A 15,089-nucleotide genomic window follows, 5' to 3' on the forward strand; every position below is an offset into this window, starting at 1 on the left:
GTTAAATGCTCAAACTGTGAACCTGTCTCACACATAAGGCAATAAACCCTTCTGGTTCTGACTCTGATGTTTCTGAAATGTCTCCTGTGCAAATGCATCACCCATTGTCGTTTCTTGGACTGACAAATAATGCTTAGAAAAGTTTTATTTATCGCCCAACTGTAGGCAGCAGTTTGTGTGTTTGACAGTGAGGGTGTTGGGGAGGGGGAGCTGCAAATATGTAATGGAAAAATCACTCTGTACCACCACCAAGCACAGGAAATTCTCTCAATTGAGCCTGATTGCGTGGTGTGTGTGTGTGTGTGTGTGAGAGAGAGAGAGAGAGAGAGAGAGAGAGAGAGAGAGAGAGAGAGAGAGAGAGAGAGAGAGAGAGAGAAGCTTCTGTTTACAGTCTCTTGAGTGATATTAAACCTCCTATAGACAAATAAAGCAGTGACCCTCTGATTGTGGGTGGGTTGGGGGGCAGGAATTTGGTGTCACTGATGCTGATTTTCTATATATTCTGTCCCTGCTGCTGTCAGGAAACGTTGCTGAAGACATTAATTGCTGTGAGGGGAGGATAAAGGAAATGGTTGGTAAACTAGCTCATATTATTATTTCTAACTACAGTTAGAAGGGTTAGTGTGCCCCTCTGACTGCTCTGTAGCCTTTAACCAAGAACAATTTTATACCTGTCAAGTCTCCTGCTTTGGCTGGGAAACTACCGTAAAGTACCCCTATTCCCACCCTCTTCCTGTGCTAGTATCTTTTGGTGGGTTTCTCGGAACACTCCAGAAAGCTAAAGCTAATGGTAACGTCATGTTTATGTTTATGTATTTAGCAGACGCTTTTGTCCAAAGCGACTTGATTCAATTCAATTCAATTCAATTCAATTTTATTTATATAGCGCCAAATCACGACAAGAGTTGTCTCAAGGCACTTCACATAATAAACATTCCAATTCAGGTCAGTTCATTAAGCCAATCAGAAATAATGTTTCCTATATAAGGAACCCAGCAAATTGCATCAAGTCACTGACTAGTGAATACGGCTGCATTCATGAATACATGAGGAAGTACCAGAGAATAAAAGCGGACGAAGGATTGCATGTTAATTATTTCCCTCTAGTGGCATGACTTTGAGAATGTTACTGAAGTCGCGTGACGCACAGGAAGTACAGTAGCTATCTGAAGTGCATAAATGATCAGCAGTCTCTGTCCTCCTCGCTCAAAAGAACTCCTGGTGCACTGAGTCTATGTCATAGAAATGAAAACTGGACTTTTTTCAGGCTCCGTGTATCCTGAAGAAAACCCTCCACTGGATTCTGGGTTAAAACGCATTGTAACGCGCGTTACTGACATATGTACCGAGTAAAATATTACAGATTTTTTTTTCTGTAATGCCTTACATTATTGCGTTACAGAAAAAAAGCAATGCATTACAGTAACTAAATATTTTTGTAACGCTTTACTCCCGACACTGTTGGTCATACAATTGGTTCCTCTCAAATGTAATATTTTTTTCTTTTCTTTTACAAAAACAAAACAAAAAACGACCTTAAAACCTTAATGGTCTGCTAAGGTGTGTGTGCAGATCTTCCAGAAACATTCTTTGTTGTAAGGCCTATTTTATCTAACTTAAGAGATGACATAATGCCCTGGAAAGGACGGTTGAAAACTGGTTCCAGAAGCCATGGAGTATCGGACATGGGTAGAACGTGTGACACGTGTGTGTAATTACGTGTAGCCACTCTATTGACTGTTGTCTGTTGCATTGATCCATCACATATGGATAGATTTTAGACTTAAATAGTGCGATCTATATAGAAACCTAAACTGAATCAGTTGTAACCTAAAACATGATGCACTACATCCCATCGTTGATCTGAAAACGTTGGGTTGTTTTACCTTTTTTTTGCTGACGTTTCAACCACCACAGCGATCATCCTCTGAGCTCGCTGCTGTTGGCGGCATCACTTCCTGCTACTTTTATCGACGGGCCCGCACTCTCCTCGCCGATGACACAAAAAACAGAAAGTATAATAAAGACATCAGCTGTAACAGACCACAGTAAAAGAGGGAATCATATAATGAACTGGGACAGAACAAGAATCATGAACACCGAACAGCAAAAATACAAAAGATGGATTCAGGAAGCAATAGAAATAAGGAGAAGTGGACACACAACCATGAACAGAGATGATGGGACCTACACATTGGATCACGCATGGAACTGTGTCATCGGTAAGGAGAGCGAGGGCAGCAGAGGGCGACGCCATCCTCTGCTGCACGTGGACAAAAGGAGAAGGAAGTGAAGCCACCATGTCAATTAGTCTAGGTCGGGGTGTGATCTCGCCATGAGGAATTTTTACCAGCTTTTTGCGACATCATCAATGACTAAAGCAGAGTCACATACAGTATGTTCCAGAAGCACAACAAAAGATAAAATAATAATAATAACAATAATAATCATAAAAGATGCACCTGAGAACTTCAAATAATACTCAGACCCTGTAGAAGCAACAACCAGAAGTCGATATCCAGATACCTGCCTTTACAGAGCTGTTTGAAGTCTGAAGGTTCAGACAAACTGAAGTTTTCACCACAAACGAGGAAGTTCAAACTCAAGTTTTTATTTTTTTGTTGCATTTTAGTTTGTTATCCAACAGGGCTTTCTTATTTAATTTAGATTTGATCATCGTCTCGTCTTCTTCCGCCTATCCGGGTCGCAGGGGCAGCATCCCAACTAGGGAGTTCCAGACCTTTCTCTCCCCAGCCACCTCCGCCAGCTCCTCCGGCTGGACCCCAAAACGTTCCTGGGCCAGTTCGGAGATGTACTTTCTCCAACATGTCCTGGGTCGACCAGAGGGCCTCCTGCTGGCAGGACACGCCTGAAACACCTCCCTGTGGAGGCGTCCAGGAGGCATCCTAACAAGATGCCCAAACCATCTCAACTGACTCATCTTGATATGGAGGTGAAGATGTGATCATGTTTTATTTTCTCCCAGTTCTCCTTTCCATCATGCTCTGTCCCCTCCAGAGTCAAACATATCCTCATTCTGGTGCATGTAGAACATGACAGGACAGATACTCCCCATGAAGAAAAAAGGCAGCAGCTCTCCCACTAAGTTTTGAAACAACATCTTTTATTTTAGCGCATACAAAAACAGAACACTTGCATAAGCCCAGGACTCCAGAAGCAGCATGCTTCATCTCCTCCTGCTTGTCGGGCTGGTGGTAGTTTTAGAAAACACCCGCGGCTGAATGGCTGCAGCAAGGAGATGCTGACATTTTTCTAGCAATCAACCATCAAGCTGAGCACGGCTGCATTCATGAGCGACCCTGCCATCTGTCAGCACTGCAGTTCTTATCTCTGAGTCAGAGCCATCTCTCTCTCTTTGCTCCTTGTGTCCCTCAAACAAGTTCTGGTCTCTTTCCCAAACTTCTTCCAAAAATTCAATCATATTTACTGTTTGATTCAAAACCTAATCTAAAAACCAATAATTGTAAATGTTTTGCGTAATTCTTTCATGTAATTAACCTTCTCATTCTGTGTTCTGCGGAGACGTCTTCACAACATTTGGCTGCATGCAGAAGGTCACTGTAAGATGGCCGACTTTGGGATGTGCAAAGAGGGAATCCTGAACAGAGTCACCACAACCACCTTCTGTGGGACTTCAGATTACATTGCATCAAAGGTAGAAAACAAACAAAAAAATAAATAAACACCAGGGAAATTAAAACTAAGCCTGTCTATCCATCTGTTAAGGTGACGACATCCAGTTACTCATGTCAAAGCCTTGTTTACAAAGATCTGGAAATGGGACAGAAACAGTAAATTTCAGTCTGTATTTTGTCTTTTGTTCCTCTGAACGATCAGATCTGAGTTATGCTTCAGTCAGACAAAACCTTTATTTATCATCAACTTGTACTGTGAACTCTGGATTCTTCCAGGTGGAACTAGAAACCATAACAATCTCTAGACTCATCACCAGCACTAAAAAAGTAACAATCCAGTAGCTAGGATAAATGTTCAGTCACTCCCTTTATAATGCAAATGACCATATTTGATCAGTTGCAAATAGATATGCAGCCTAGACCAAAACTTCACAAATTAAAGCTTAACAGTTTTTAAATATGTCAAACGTTATAAAAATAAAACAAAACAAAAAAAAAAAGCTCAAATGTAAGATAATAAAAAAATAAAACACAAAGGCAAAAACTTCAATGTTTTAAAATGTAAGACAAGAAAAGAATGGGACAAAAAGTTCTAAAAAGTGAACAAATTTCTTCTGCAGTGATGGGGGTGGGGGGAGGGGGTGTATAGTGCTGGACCTCCTCATTAGATTATGTAAAAACCCCAAATATGTAATGACCTGGCTGGGCTTGGATGTAGGTCCAGTGAGAACACTGAACACAGTAAGACGTTTAAAATGTTTAGTAAAGCACTTCAGTGTCACCAACACTGCAGAGAGAGATGGCTGGGTTGTAGTGAGGCTCTTGGAGGGTGCAGACGCTTTTTTCCTCCTCTCTTCCATGTCTTATCCTCAAGGCCTTTGTCTGTGTGTACTGGGTGCACGGCTGCTTCTGCATTTTTCTGGAAACTGGAAATTGAAATTCACTTAAATGGATCTTGTCAGTTGGTCTCTCAACGCGATTGCTAAAATTTTTTCAACGATGAGAACGGGAGAGGGGACTCCCGGACAGACCCAGTTGGACACATCATGGGCTCCTGGAAACAGTGGAACTTGATTTGTTTATCTCAGCTGTCTGTTGAGGACTATGAAGATGTGTGGATATTCGTGGTGTTGGTGTCAGGTTTCCTGCTCATTGGCCTTGGAGGTTACCTGGCTTACCGGAAAATTAACGAGATGTCGAGGAATATTGGCCTGATCCCGAAGCTCAGAGATGGTTTGCACCGTGCTGTGAATTCACAGACTCACATAATTGTCGAGATGAATCGTAAGCTTGGGACTTTGGCTTAGATTCATTCATTGGCACAAAAGATGGATGCCATCAAGGAGAGAGTGGACGAATCAGCATGGATTGGGATGGATTAATGTCCATTATTGGGATTTTGAGAGATTGAGGACCAACAAACTGTAAGACAGAGAGGAAATTATCTCTGTCTGGCCCCAAAACAATTTCTACAAGGAATCTGGCGTCCTTGAGCCTGCAAGTCTCCAAAGAAAACTCCCCCCTCAGAAGATATGTGGAATGTACCGTCGCTATGGCAACTCAACTCTGTCTCCTTTCCCAGCCTGGGCGGGACTGCAGGAAGGTTGCTGAAACGTTCCAGGGTAACTGCAACCCTCCAACACTCAATGCTCCTCCCCCTATCCACACTGAGGTGACATGCGCTGCTTCTATCATGGCTGCAGGAACTGAAGTAGGGATAGTCCCAACCCACCACCCCACCTAGTGGACACTTATGTTGTGTTGTCTGAAGTATGTTGTATATATGATTGAGGTGTTTTTTTTACAGAGCAAAGCTGCCCTCCTGGGGGAGGGTAACTCTGAAGTGCCTTTTTTTCCCTCCACCTGAACCAATCCTCATGTAACCCTCTTATATCTATTAAGGTAGAGCGACTCAGGGTTGCGAATGACCACAGTCACCAATTCTTGCCGCGTCTTGCCCATGTATGTTTGATCTTTGAATTGTGTGTACTGAAACTCTAATTTCCCTCTGAGATTAATAAAGTATCTTTGATTTGATTGATTTGGGAAGCATGGTCAGAACCAGGGAGAAGCCTGAGACATGGTTAGGTAGAAGCGTGAAAGAACCAGAGATAACGGCGAGAGATCCGAGGAGGAAGGTAAGAGCTCGAAGTCAGGGGACAGATCCAATGTTGATAATGTTGCAGCCATGAAACCCTCTGGCTCCCCAGATGATGTTATCCCACCTCGACTCCTGAAAGAGGTGTTTCCTTTAATTAGCAATAACGTGCTACGCATTATAAATTGTAGCTTGACATTGGCTGAAGTTCCTCGTGCCTTTAAACACGCTGTTCTACAACCAATCTTGAAAAAACCCGGCCTCGATCCCACCGATTACTCTAATCTACGACCAATTTCCAAATTACCGTTTTTATCTAAGGTCCTTGAGAAAGTAGTCTATGCACAGTTGGTGAACCATCTAAATGAATATCAGGTAATGGACACCTGTCAGTCTGGTTTTAGACAACAGCACAGCACTGAAACTGCTCACGTTCGGGTGTTTAATGACATTTTTCTGGCTTTAGATTCAGGTTTCCATGTGGTTCTGGTACTTTTGGATCTATCTGCAGCATTCGACACGATCGATCATGACATTTTGATCACAAGACTTCACACTTGTGCTGGCATTTCAGGCACTGCCCTGGATTGGTTTAGGTCATACTTTTGTAACAGGTCTGCTAGGGTCATGTTGGACGGCTGTTCATCAGAGTCACAGCCTCTACGTTGGGGTGTCCCACAAGGTTCAATTCTCGGCCCGTTACTGTTCAACCTCTATATACTGCCCTTAGGAGCCATTTTCAGAAAGCACGCTGTCTCATACCATCTTTACGCTGACGACTGTCAAATCTACTTTTCATTTAAGCCAACTCAGTCAACGCAAGTTCTGTCTGATTGTATCCTTGAGGTCAAGCAATCGCTAGCTGACAACTTCCTCCATCTCAATGACTCCAAAACTGACAATCGTTTTCAGTCCTAACAGTATCACGGCAACTCAACAACCTGACCTCAACTATCTCTCACCTAATGTATCCTCTGTAATCTCCAACCTTGGAGTAAAAATGGACCAGGCTCTGAAGATGGATGCCCAGGTCAATAACACAGTTAAATCATGTTTTTACCAACTAAGACGCATCTCAAAACTAAAGCACATCCTGAGTGTACGTCTTCTGAAATCGGTGGTCCACACTTTTATCACCTCAAGGCTGGATTACTCCAACTCCTGCTTATATGGCATCAGTAAAGCAGCTCTCTCTAGACTTCAGCTGGTCCAGAATTCAGCAGCTAGGTTGCTGACTGGAGCTGACAGAAGACAACACATTTCTCCAATTCTGAAATCTCTCCACTGGTTGCCCGTGCAGTTCAGGATAAACTTCAAAATTATGCTTCTCACTTACAAATCCTTGAACCATCAAGCTCCTCCATATCTGTGTGAACTTGTCCATTACTACAACCCGCCGCGTGCTTTCAGGTCTGAAGATAAGCTCCTCCTAGCTGTTCCCAATGCACGTTTAAAAAGCCGTGGAGAAAGGGCTTTCTCTGTCTGTGCACCGAAGCTGTGGAACGCATTACCACTGCTAGTGAGGCTAGCACCAACAGCTAGCATTTTTAAATCACGCCTGAAAACTCACTACTTCAACCTAGCTTATACAACATAATTATGAACCTCACTGACATCTGCACTGTTTATAAACTGACTCCACAATTATCGACTTCCGTATTATTGAGGTTCTTTGTAAAATGTTTTTTTTTCTATTTTTACTTCACCCTGTGTCTTAATGATTTTTAGCTGTTATTTTTGGGAATTTTCTTGTATTTCCTTTTTATCTTTTATCTGTGTTCGACATGTTTATATAACGCCTGTTTAATTAACCAACATTTTTAGTGTACAGCGCCTTGTTTGGTTGTAATGCCTTGTGAATGTGCTTTATAAATAAAATTGGATTGGATTGGATTGGATAATCCGGGAAATCCAATAGCGTGGCAGGGAATGAGGCAGGAGTCCAAAGCAGGGGCAAGGCGAGAATCCAGGAGACAGAACCAGGTTGAGATACATGAGACAGTAGATGGATGGAAGGCTGGAGAATTTACTCGCTGTGGCGTTCAATAATTTGGCATTGGTTGAAGAGCAGGCTGGGTGTTATATAGCAGAGGAGGCAGGTGTGTGGCATGAGCTGATGACAGGGTGCAGGTGATGATAATTAAATGGCTGAGGGCTTGATTGAGGAGGCAGAGGAGGGTGGCAGCCTGCGAGTCATGACAAAATATAGAAATAAAATCAACAAAGTATCCCCAAAACACTTTAGAACTATATGTGTCCTTTTGACTAAAGAAAAGTGAATTTTATTTATACATGACAAAAACATAGGTTTCATTTAATAAATACAGAACTAAATAAGTACGGAAGACGAATCCAGAAAAACAACTTAACACCGAATCTACTCGTTTTTAATATACATTTGCCATGGTTTGGAATGGCTTGTGACTTGTTCACTGTGCGAAAAAAAGATGGCAGAATTTGGAGACTTAGTTCCTGATATGTAGACATCTCTAACAGTAATGCGACTCGACCCCTGACTCTGTTTGCTTTGCAATGTTGATGTTTTATCTCCACAAACGATACAAGCCGGGAAGCGTTCTACCATGTTGTGGAGTTGCTAATGCTAACAGCTAGCGTCTACCAGTTGATACCAATGACAGTACATATAAGATGGGCCAACGCTACGTTAAGTCACCCGTTGGTTCCTGAAGAGTTGAAATGATAACAATAGGCATTTCCTTTTTCACCATTGACACAGGAAATGCAATAGAATCAAGCAGAAAGGTGTTTGCATCACTTTTCAGAGTTGTACTCTGTGTTCAGTGAATTAAATTGTGATCTTCGTCGTATCACACGTCTTGTCACTCATGGACGAAACAAAAATGGGCAAACAGGTGGAGGTGAAAGGAGAGCTCTGAGACTTTGGGACAGCCATGACACTCAGCTACAAGCTACCTGAGCAAATGGAGGTTTGCTGGCGCTTTCAGTCTAAAACATGCAGTTGAGCCACTAACTTACAATGCACATCAACATATTGACCTGTGGTGTTTCCGTGGTCTTCCTCAGAGAGCTCCACAGGTAGCCAGCGCAGCTACAGCCTTGCTTCGCAGCATTCAGACTCGGGCAGCCAGAGCACCTAGCAGCTCTTGCTTTGCTGCTTACACTGTGGTTAGACATCCTCCAGGGAGATGGTACCAAATCTCTTCTGCTGTGGCATCTTCACAGATCTCTGACCACGGTGGAGGCAATGGAGCAGGTGCAGTGCTTCTAGCTAAAGGCGCCTGCAAATCTTTGTTAGCTTCATTAAGCACAGTTAACTCGAGTTTCAGTAACCAGCCCTACCAAGCAGCATTATATTGCAGCTTTTTACCCTGTTTTACCCTATTCAACCAGTACAGTAAAGTACAGAAAAATGTTTATTCACCAAAAACAAAATGGAGCAGAGACTTCTTGGATGGTCTGTTAATGGAATCAATGCCACAGCTTGTCATCTCTGTCTAATACTTGCATGATAAACAGTAGAACACAAATACACAGAGAACACAACTACAGTTCATAGAATTGAAATGAATAAACACCAAAACATTTCTGCATAACATCCCTTGCCTGCTTTGACCCCCCGGGGTGGTGCTTACCCTACCATTGTTGTGCAAACAGTGTTGTTTTCATTGGCGAAGACAATAAATTTAGTTGACGCCCCTTTTTTTCATAACAAAAACGAGACGCTGACAAGCTAAAAATAGCTCTTTGGTGACTAAAACATGACAAGACGAACAGGAGTTTTTGTTAACCAGCCGAGACTAGATGAAAACTATGCTCGAAATGCACATTTATGCCTGTCTCTCGAAAGTTAAAAGTAACAGCGCTGCTGCTGCTGCTGTCTGTGTCCTCTGTTCAGTAGACCAGCCCCAGCAGCTGAGTGAAGCTGGTTCCCACATCAGAAAGCCCTAACCACAGACATATATATTGATAGACACCTTACTGGCCGCTCGGACACAGGAAATGAGGTTGCCATCTTAGATCGGCCGAGCTTCTGACAGCATGCCTGACCTCTGTGTGGATTATTCCTGCTCTAATCGGCGGACTGTTGAGACCAGGGCTTGGGGGATTACTCTTTAAGGTATAGCAATCAGTGTTTTTCTTCCGAGTGGATCACGTCAACCAATGGTCCGCAAAAATGTCAATTTCTGGTGAGACCAATCCTGGGTTAGTTTTCACTTCCTGCGCATGTGTACTTGGTGCACCCCAGCACTCTCATGGAAATCAGGAAGAGGCTAAAGCTTGGTTTATGCTTGATGCATTTACTTTCGGCTTGGTGATGCAGCTCGCAGATGGAACGTGCTTCACAACTTGCAGCTTTTATGGTTCATGCAGATTGTCTCTGTGGTGAGTCAGAGACAAGCCGCCTCTTCTACACACTCTACCAGCATGCCATGACCCTGGGGACATCATTGTGGCAGGCCATTGACCTGCAGGGTCACCAGGGAACCCAGGGGGTTCGAGTTCCAACTCCCTCTTCATCTGGTGGGATGATGAGGAAGGAATCGGCTCTCCAGGTGCCTACAGTTTGCCCTAACCCCTCTCCAGGGCAGTGGCAGCAGAGAGACGACACGACATGTAAGGTTCTCTTTCTTAACCTTCGTTTCGATGTCTCACTATGGGATACGCCCCTCCGCGGATTCCTCAGAAGCACTTATCTCAATACGCCAATCCTGATTGGCCAGTGACCGTGACGTACGTGTCCCTCTGCTACTATAAGTAGCAAGCGTCCCGACGCATGCACTATTCAATCACCTCTTCTCGCTTCGGTGGTCGCTTATCTCTGAGGTAAGTTAGCTCAACTGTTCAAAGACGGAGCCTTCTAATATTCTCTCCGTCGCCGAACGTTAACTTACTGTCCTTCTGTCCTGGCCTTCACCATAGGCTCGGGGCATAACGAGCAGCTTCACACTCCAGTGCATCTGTTCGTTCTCTGCTAACACACCAGTTAGCCTACATGGAAGCCGCTCCTCCCACCAGAGGAGTCGACGGCGCAGGAGCTCGCCTCTGTACCTGTGGGAACAAAATCTCAAGCACAGACCCGCACAAGGTCTGCTCGAGCTGCCTCGGGCTGGAACACGCCCAGCTGGCATTGGAAGTCCCCGGGTCATGTGAGAAATGTGCTTGCTTCAGCCTGAAGAGCCTTCGCCGGCGGCTAGCGCGCCAAGCTAGCCTGTCGGGGAAGGACCCTTGCCTGCCGGCCCCTGGGCCACCGCCTGGGGACGCCAGCGAACATGTCCTCCCGGAGCCGGAACCGTGTGCCGAACTCAGCTGGGGCTCACAGCTCGAACCGGCCGGTCCGAGCCACCCCGTCGAGGACGTGTTGGAGTTGGACTACGGAGACGACGAGGGCACCTCGGAACTCCTCATTTCAGAGGAGGACGAGGATGACGACGTTTTTCTCCCCATCGCTCAGGCCTCCATGCCTAGCTTTCCGTCCTCTCCCAGGGATGGAGCGGCTTCTCCGGCCGCCCACCTGGGCATGCAGTCAGTCTGCCGACGCGCTGCAACCAGGCTCAACATCCCTTGGCCCACCATGGTCACTGAGGCTGTCAGATCCCGCTACGAGGGAAAGAAGCTGCCTCAGGCCACAAGGGCGGCAAAGCCTCTCCTTCCCGCCTTCCCGGAGCTTCTCCAAGAAGTGAGGTCCTCCTGGGACAAACACCCTTTCAGCTCCAGGTCTCCTGTCCAAGGAGCCACCTCGCTGGGCTTCGAGGGGATGGAGAAGGCTGGCATGCTTCGCATGCCACCGATGGAACCGCTGGTTGCAGCGCACCTGCACCCACGGCTCTCGGCAACTTCCTCCAAGCCTCCCGCTCTCCCCGCGAAGGCGGACCGCTTCCAGTCGGCGCTGAACGAGAGGGCGCACAAGGCTGCCGCCATCTCCGTCCGAGCTTTGAATGTCTCCTCCATGCTCTCGGCGTACCAAGCCGAGCTCTGTGAGGACATGAATACGAAGCCGGACCCGGAGGTGTGGGAGGAAATCACCGTACTGACCGACATCTGCCTGCGTGTGCAGCGCTGCGCGGTCCAGGCCACGGGAAAAGCTATGGGCATGATGGTGCTTCAAGAACGTGCACGATGGCTGAACCTCTCCAACCTCTCTGATAGAGAGAAGGAGGACATTTTGGACATGCCAATTGTGCCTGAAGGCATTTTTGGCTCTGCCCTGGCATCAATGCAGCAACGGTGTGAGGCCTAAAAAGAAAGAGGATGAAGCCCTTCATCTCTGCCTTCCCCGTAAGCCCTCACCGGCGCTGCCGGCTCGGCCGAACCTTCCTCAGGCGGCTGTCCGAGCCCAGCCTCAGTTCTGGATCCCAAAGCGCCCGAAGCCTCAAGCTGTCCAACCAGCTCCTTCGGGCTCAGCGCCTCGACCAGTTTGGCCTCAGAGATCCGGCAACCAAACCGCCCCGCCGCCGGGACAACCCACCCGACCCGGTGGTCAGCAGGTGAGGAAGAAGAAGAGGGCAGCCTGACGGAGTTCTTTCCCTCCGGACGCTGCAGCTGGCAGTTCTCCGTTCACCAGCTCCTCCTGTTCGATGTTGCCATGGTGCCTTCTCCCCCCCTCACGGAACCCCTCCGGCAGAGTCCCCGAGCGGTCCAGGGTGGGGCCAGGATGTGCAGCCGGCTGTGCCGGCTCAAAACACACGTCACAAGCACTCACATTGTTTTTCACAAACATGTCACGCTCAAGGAGCATTAAAAAGTTCGCTGCCGCATCCAGACAAAATGTCAAGGGCGCAGCAAAAATCAATAAAAATGTTGCCCATGAGCAGTTCCAGGCGTGGGCGGCCCCTGGCGGACTTATCCGCCAGCCACGGGTCGTCCCTGTACGCCTGGGCCGTCAAAGCACAAAGCCCCCGCGCATGCGCAGTGGTTGCCACGAGCACCGCTGCCCCACAACCTCTGGAGGGAGCTGCTGCTCCGTGTGTCATGGCTGTGTCACCGCTCTCCACTCACATGGAGGAATGGACAGCAGTTTCTGCTTCACGTTGGGTGCTGAGAACTATTTCGAGAGGTTACAGGCTCCAATTCGCTTCTGTTCCTCCTCGATTCTCCGGCGTAGTGTTCTCCCACGCCCAGGGGACGTCAGCTCACATCCTTCAGGGAGAAATCTCCTCCCTGCTGGAGAAGGGAGCGATATGCATTGTGCCTCCCGATCGGTCTCAGAGCGGTTTCTACTCCAGGTACTTCCTGGTCCCGAAACGGGGAGGGACCGGGATTTGCCCGATCCTGGATCTGAGGGCCCTGAACCGATGCCTCAGAAAGTACAGATTCAAAATGCTCACGCTCTCATCCCTTTTGCGTCTGATTCACCAGAACGACTGGTTCACCTCAATTGACCTGAGGGACACATACTTTCATATTCCCGTGTACCCTCCACACAGGAAATTTCTGAGGTTTGCCTTTCAGGGAGTGTGTTACGAATACACCGTGCTCCCATTCGGCCTCTAGCTGAGCCCGAGGGTGTTTGTCAGGTGTACGGAGGCGGCGATCGCCCCTCTGAGAGGGAGGGGCATTCGGCTGGCCACGTATTTAGACGACTGGCTCCTGCTGGCACGGTCCAGAGAGGAGGCAGCGTCAAACACGCTGGTTGTGATCCCTCACTTGTGTGGTCTGGGTTTCAGAATAAACTGGCAGAAAAGCGCTTTACTCCCCTCCCAGAAAATAACCTTTCTAGGTCTGAATCTGGACTCAGGGGCGTTCACGGCCCGTCTCTCGACACGCGCGTGAATGCGCTCTCGCTCTGCCTGGCGCGCTTCTGCCTACACAGTTCGGTGCGGCTTGCGTTATGCCTCAGGCTTTTGGGTCTCATGGCGTCGGCTATTTCAGTGGTACCACTCGGCCGTCTACACATGAGAGATTTTCAACGCTGGGTGGCTTCTCTGGGTCTCTCTCCAGTGCGCCACAGAGCGCGCAGGGTGACGGTCTCTGCAGCGTGCGTCGCAGCGCTCCGCTGTTGGCGTCACCCCTCCCTCTTGGCACAGGGGGTGCCTTTGGGGTTGGTTCTCGTGAGGAAAGTGGTCACGACAGATGCGAGCCTGTCAGGTTGGGGGGGGCTCCTGGAGGGTCGCTCTGTCAGGGGTGTGTGGAGCAGAGAGCTCTGGGGGACACACATAAATTATCTGGAACTCCTCGCGGTCTTTCTGGCCCTGAGGCGCTTCCTGCCTTTTCTGTCCGGCCATCATGTCCTAGTGAGAACAGACAACACCACGACTGTGGCTTATATAAACCGCCAGGGGGGGCTGCGCTCTGTGCGGTTACACACGCTGGCACGCAGGCTGATCCTATGGTGCAGCAGGCATCTCCTCTCAATCAGAGCCACCCACGTCCCGGGTGTTCTGAATCGGGGGGCGGATCTGTTGTCCAGAGGGACACCCCTGTACGGGGATTGGAGCCTGCATCCAGCAGTGTTGGAACAGATTTGGATCCGGTTCGGCACAGCCGTAGTGGATCTTTTTGCCTCCAAGGAGAATGCTCAGTGTCCTCTGTTCTTCTCCCTGCGCGACCGAGACGCTCCACTCGGCGTGGACGCGCTGGCGCACGACTGGCCACGGGGACTGCTTTACGCTTTTCCCCCAGTGGCCCTGATACCACCCACCTTGCTGAGGGTACGAACCCAGCGCCACACTCTCATTCTGGTGGCCCCATACTGGCCAGCCATGCATTGGGTGGCGGACATTTTCCAGCTCCTGGAGGGCCAACCTTGGAAACTGCCGCTTCGCAGGGACCTGGTGTCCCAAGCGGGAGGCTCGATCTTCCACCCTCATCCAGAACGGCTGGCCCTGTGGGCCTGGCCCCTGAGGGGTGCGGGCTAGTGTCAGCAGAGCTGCCCCAGGCAGTCATTCGAACCATTCAGAATGCTAGGGCCCCCTCCACTAGGTCCCTATATGACTGTAAATGGAGGGTGTTTGAAGCCTGGTGTCAGGGCAGGGAGGTCTCACCCTTCCAATGCCCGGTGAACGTCATTCTGTCTTTCCTGCAAGACTTGTTGGATGGGAAGAAGGCTTTCTCCACCATTAAAGTGTACCTAGCAGCCATTTCCGCCCGACACTTGGGTTTTGGGAGGAAATTGGCAGGTCAACACCCCCTGGTGTGTAGCTTCATGAGGGGTGCGCGCAGGCTTCTCCCTGTGTCTCGACCCCTGGTGCCCTCATGGGATCTGCCCTTGGTGCTGTCGGCCCTCTCCGGGCCTCCATTTGAACCTATGGATGGCCTGGACCTTAAGATCCTGTCTCTTAAGGTGGTGCTACTCCTGGCTTTGGTATCTGCAAAGCGAGTTAGTGACTTACAGGCTCTCTCTGTGCACCCATCCT

At 48.2% G+C, this 15,089-nt stretch overlaps 1 pseudogene; it reads left to right on the forward strand.

Annotated features, from left to right (window-relative positions):
- The first annotated feature begins 3,586 nt into the window (after window positions 1–3,586).
- On the forward strand, window positions 3,587–14,759 carry LOC139062256 (uncharacterized; annotated as a pseudogene).
- The last annotated feature ends 330 nt before the right edge of the window (window positions 14,760–15,089 follow it).

Source organism: Nothobranchius furzeri, chromosome 12, assembly GCF_043380555.1.
Source record: "Nothobranchius furzeri strain GRZ-AD chromosome 12, NfurGRZ-RIMD1, whole genome shotgun sequence".
In the NCBI taxonomy this organism is placed as follows: domain Eukaryota; kingdom Metazoa; phylum Chordata; class Actinopteri; order Cyprinodontiformes; family Nothobranchiidae; genus Nothobranchius; species Nothobranchius furzeri.